Source organism: Pinus tabuliformis, chromosome 9 (genome assembly GCF_031772625.1).
Source record: "Pinus tabuliformis cultivar Carrire ecotype Pingquan chromosome 9, CPIR1, whole genome shotgun sequence".
NCBI classification, from domain to species: domain Eukaryota; kingdom Viridiplantae; phylum Streptophyta; class Pinopsida; order Pinales; family Pinaceae; genus Pinus; species Pinus tabuliformis.
This window is the reverse complement of record NC_142307.1, coordinates 333,685,724-333,691,670: the sequence shown is the minus strand read 5'-3', so window position 1 is coordinate 333,691,670 and position 5,947 is coordinate 333,685,724. Positions and strand designations below refer to the sequence as shown.

The window sequence follows — 5,947 nt, the reverse complement described above, 5'->3', positions numbered from 1 at the left end:
TCAGTTTGTCAAACCAACAGTGAGGACAGCCATCTCTGGCTGCTATCCGCGAATTTCAGTTGACACATCACTGTTATCAAGGAAAACCATGCCACCTGAAATAACCCGCTGGTGGTCCGTAAGGGAGCAGGCTTTCACTCCTGCCAGATGCCTCTGGGTCTTGGGCCGTTAACCTGTTTCCTTACGTCCGAGGAAGACGAGCTCTTAGCCAAGCAGAAGCAGTTTTAGGGCATACTCCAGGCCCAAACAATATTTAAAATGTTATATGTGAATTTTATATTAAAAATAAACTAATTACAAATTTCTCAAAAAAAATTATTAATGGAATAAAAAAATTTATATTTTTACATATACTAATACAACCACATTAAAAATATTAATGTGGTTGATATAGCCTAAGGCTTCATAAATATAACAAAAGAGGGTATTGCAACAAAAAACTATTGCAATACAAAGAATGTCTTACTAATGCACATTTGCTTTATTAACCATGTATAAAAAGGTTATGGGTCAATTTTAACTTGAGAAAACAAAAAGAATTACACATCTTATTGTAAAATGGATCATTTTGGTGAATAAAATTTGCTTATATATAAATGAATGTTATAATAATAATGAGGAACTTACCATGAAGTAACTTAATAATCTCAAATCCCTAGGAAATTGGTGGGCGTGGGCGGGGAGCCACGTGGAATCTAATTTTTTCAATTTATTAAAATTAATGGACCATTTATTTTTAATTATTTTATTATTAATATTATAAATGTAAATAATATTACAACTTACTATTTATGTATTACCCCAATTTTTATAACTCTTATAACTAACTACTCCCATATTTAGATTTAATAACTTTATTTATTTATTTATAATTTTTTTTTTATTAATTTAGTTATTTATTTATTTTATTTTATTTTTTTCATAATCATAATTAAATTACTCTATTACTCGATTTTTTACTGATTTGTTAAACTTCTATTTATAACTATTATTAATAATCAATTAATTTATAATTAATTTATTATTTAGTAGTGTATGGAACCCCTTTGTCTTATACATCCTGATATTTATGTATTTTTACATATTTAATAATTTTTATATTTAACTATTAATTACTCTAACTTTTTAGATACAAAATCTTTGATAACTAATTACTAATGTAAATTAATTTGGGTTTATTTTAATTGATAAGGGTCCATTCACTTTTAAGAATCTAACTAACCAAGTCAATTTTTTAAATATTGGTTATTCCCCTAATCCAGTCAAATCTAGCCGTTGTCATTATAGTCGTTACCTGGTCTTTGAATACAGTCGTTGGAGTTTCTGCTCTATCTATTTAATCATTCTAAGCCTGATCTGTTGTTCAACTTGTCTTGACGATGAAGCACACTTGTTGGTTTGAAACACGTCGACAAATGAAATTTCTTATGATTTACGCCGAAGAAACTCTCTTATACTTGATATGGATCACGCCTCAATTCAACAAAATTATCTTATATAAATGAATGTTATAAATGATAATCAGGAACTTATCATGGAGGAACTTATTAAAATTGGAATAATCTCAAATCCCTAAGAAATTGGTGGACAGAGCCACGTTGCACGAATCTAATTTTCTAAATTTATTAAAAGTTAGTGCAACCTAACAAACTCTATAACACACTCACCATATTCCCTTGACAACCAATCTATGTCGTAAATTAAAAAAATTAAAAAATAGATCCTCATCTACCATATTTATAACTAATAAAATGTTTATGATCCACTCATTTATAACTAATTATATATATATATATATATATATATATATATATATATATATATATATATATATTACATACATACATAGTTGCTATTGAAATATTTTAATTATAATTCATATTAGACACATTAAATTGTTAATACATGTCCTAATCATATTTGGAAATAGAAAACATATATCTATAAAACTATATATGTAGTAATATTAATGACAGGAACTCGACCAATTAAACTAACCCAGTTATTAAATTTCTTTTAATCTTATAATTATTTAATAAAAAATAATTAAAATTTTTATATTAATTATTAAAAAAACAAATTTAATAATCTATTATCCTAACAACTATACTAAATATTCATAATATAATTCAAATTTGATAATTTATTAATACTAACATTTCCTTTTATTGTATGACATTATGAAAAGTTAAAAAAAAAAAAATGTCATTCCAAATTTAGTTGTTCAAGCTCCTTTGATTTGATGGTTTGAGATTATTATATTTATTTCTATTTTTTTACACAATGGGAAAACCTGTCATAATTCAGTGGTCAAACCAACAATGAGGACAACCATGTCTCATTGTTAACTGCGAAAGAAGACCAGCTCTGGTCTTGGGTCGTTAAAAGAAGACCAACTCTTAACCAAGTAGAAGGAGTTTTAGGGCATACTCCAAGCCCTTACATTTATTTCTACTACACACCATAACATTGTCTTTTAAGATTATATTATAATTTTTAAAATATAAATTTCATAATATTTGTAATTTGTAAAATAAATGAGAATACTTTTACATTAATTTTTGCTAAAAATCACATTGTATTTTAAAATTATAATTTATATATATAGTGTGGGTGTAGTGTTGTTGTAATATAGTACAAATAATTTGATGACATTTTAAAAATTATAATATAATTTTAAAAACTAATTTCAAATAAGTATAAAAATATAGTATTATTAGCCAATTTTAAAATTATCTAATCAAAATCACCTCTAGTAACTCAAGTCTCACGAACCTGAGATCTAGGGTTCGAATCTTGTATTACCCTCCCCGTTGCGGGTGAATAATGGACATATAAAATTGAAAATAAGAGAATTCTGCCAAACTTAACAATAAAAAAAAATATCTAACAATTAAATATAACATAAAATTATTATTAAAAAAAATCACAATTTAACATTTATCCATCCATTAAAATATATTTTGAAATTTCATTGAATATTTTAAAATTCACTTTGTTACACAAATCAAGTTGCATTCACTTTATTACATAATTCATGTTAATTTATTTTAATTTTAAAATTTATAAAATAAATTAGCTATTTTAAGATTCACTTTGTTGCATGGTTTTTAATCTATTTTAATTTTTAGATTTGGTTTTTGATCTGTTTTAATTTTTAAAATTTATAAAATAAATTAATTATATTAAAATTCAGTTTATCATATAGCTCATGTTAATTTTTTAAAATTTATCCATCAAATTATATTCCAAAATATAAAAGAGTATAAATTTCAACCCATCAAATATATATATATATATGATTGATATATTCCAAAATATAAAAGAGTATAAATTTCAACCCATCAAATTATATATATATATATATGAGATTGATTAATAGATGTTTGTTAGATTGCGATATTTTTTTAATGATAATATTGTGTTATGTTATTTGATTTATATTAAATTATTGTATTTTTTAATAAGTATATTATTTTAAATTATTTTGAAGGATTTAAATAAAATGTAACATTAATCATAATTATAATCTACATGCTAATTTAAGATAGTAAATAAAAATTAATAAAAAATTACTTACCCTTACTATCCCCACAATTAATTCATTACAGAAAACATAGAGTAGATATAATTTAGCATTTCCATATTTAACAATATAGATTTATTACACTTTTATCAAATATAGAGCAATATGGTTTATATATATAGTGTGGGTTGTATTCAATCGATCCATGTGAAGGTTAGATAAAATGACTTAATCATAGTTCCACTTACCAATTAGTAAGGGATTACAGCATGGTTAGCTCATTCCTGGAGGCACACATGGGTCGATTTATGGTGAACAATTGTCATAATCTTTGCTCTCTCGACAATTACTTGGAACCTTCTCGAGTCACTCGTCTACGTCGTTGATTTGTTAATATGGTAATCAGACTATCATTAGAGCTCAACGACAGTTGAGGTAAAAACTCGGCCCCAACCCTCCCGGTTTCTGGTCATTTGCACTTTGCCAAATCTAGGAAGCACTGCTCTACAACTGCACCATGTCGGCAAGGGATTTTCATCTAGTTCTGAGGTAAATATACCCACAGCTCTCCCTCTCTATCTAATTTTTATCCATTGTCGGTGGCTCGAAGATTAATAGCTTCTCATTCTTGCATCTTTCAGGGCCAATCCCTCTCTTACCAGTTTCCTGTCATACCTCCCCATACCAACCACAGCTCTCCCTCTCTATCTAATTTTTATCCATTGTCGGTGGCTCGAAGATTAATAGCTTCTCATTCTTGCATCTTTCAGGGCCAATCCCTCTCTTACCAGTTTCCTGTCATACCTCCCCATACCAACAAGGTGAAAATAGTAAAAAAAAAATTAAGTTTTACCTTACGAATTTCCCAAGGCAACCATTCATTGGTTTTACCCCATTCTCTATTGGTTACACATATTGCACCAACTCATTTACATACGGGTCTGGTTACATTGTATTGATCTGAGTGTTGATGAGTACTATCACAGTACCTCCCCATTCTACATTTAATGGTAACTCGCCCGAAACGTGACAGCTAAGCCCCACCTCGAGTTCAACCAAATACAATCTCCAGTTAATAACTCTCGGCGGTGCTGCTGAATTAATGTTTACAGCAGTGGTACCACTTCCTCGGATTACTGATTGAATCGACCAAGGGAACCCTCTCCCTTCCATCAAACGGCTAGGATTACTCCGGGTGACTTTTCAGTCTGGTGCTTACGGGATTGGGCTCTCATTCGGCGCATTTGGAACTGGATCCCCGAGGGTTTTCTTCGGTTCACGAATTTGCAGACTGGAGGTTCTTCAGGTTCCACCTTACAGGGGCGAACCTAGTGCCTTCCCCCCCTTCATGAATTTTGGGAGCCTTTTTCTAGCAGGTCAAGTTAATTTTCTTTTTTCTATTTTGTTTACCAGCTACACATAGTTCCGCCTTCTCTTACTATACATTTTTGATGATGAACTCTAATTCCGATTTCCATGTGACAGGCTGGGCAGTGCCTTGAATTCCAAGCGCTGAAGGTTATGAGGGTGCGACAGCTTCTGCTCCAGGCGTGGCGCTTGATTCATCCGGGTAAGTCCACACCTCGAAACCCTTTCTTGATGCCAGGTTTGTGGTGGTTAATGGGTTCGTCGAATTCAACGGCTTCATACACGTTTTCCTCTTGCCAGGTTAATTGCCTACTTCTTTCTAGAAGGGGTTTCATCCGAGTTCTCTTTATGTTATGAAGGTGTTTCCACAGTTTGCTGCCCAGTGAGGGCTTCTATCTGCATGTACTCTGATAATGTATCTTGTTGTAGTCCGGTTTTGTTTCCAAGTTCGGCGGGCTCTTCTGCCCAGACCGAGGGTTTTGTAATAATAGCAGTGCCGATTTAGCTTCGGCTTAAGGTTGTGTTTTATGTACATTCATTGCTTCGCCTGTACATTTGTGTTGAGGAATGATCGACTCTTAAGTTGGGCTATCTCCTCCGCTCTTTTCTCTGGTTTGATATATATGAAGATATAAGAACTTTTAACTCTGTTAACCATTCTCTTGGCTTTCTGATATTGTGCTATGGGTTGTTGCCCCTTTGCTCTATCCGGTCTAAGTATGTTTAGAATTTTTACTCAGTGAAAAATATATTTGTATCTATGCCCATTGATTTGCTTTGTGGTACGTTTGGTTCTACCCTAGAATGAATGTTGGACTCTGGTACTCGTTATTCCATATGCATTTCGGGTTTTTGAGAAATACTGGATAGTTTTAGCATAGCTTTGAGTTTTATTTCATCATTACCAGTGTTTTACTGTTCTGTTATATATAAATGCTTCCATCAGGACACAGCTATACCCGATAAGGAGGCTTATGAGCTCTCAAGAATTTTTCTCGGTTTTGTACTCTTTTCTGCTTGAGCAAGCCCACTCTCTAAACGACGCATACTATA

General features: G+C 30.9%; 1 long non-coding RNA gene across 1 annotated transcript; it reads left to right on the top strand.

Moving 5' to 3' along the window:
* Positions 1–4,519: 4,519 nt before the first annotated feature.
* On the top strand, positions 4,520–5,497 carry LOC149148565 (uncharacterized). Its single transcript, XR_016263734.1, has 3 exons — positions 4,520–4,902; positions 5,012–5,096; positions 5,195–5,497. It is a non-coding gene; the product is annotated as an uncharacterized LOC149148565 (long non-coding RNA).
* Positions 5,498–5,947: the final 450 nt, after the last annotated feature.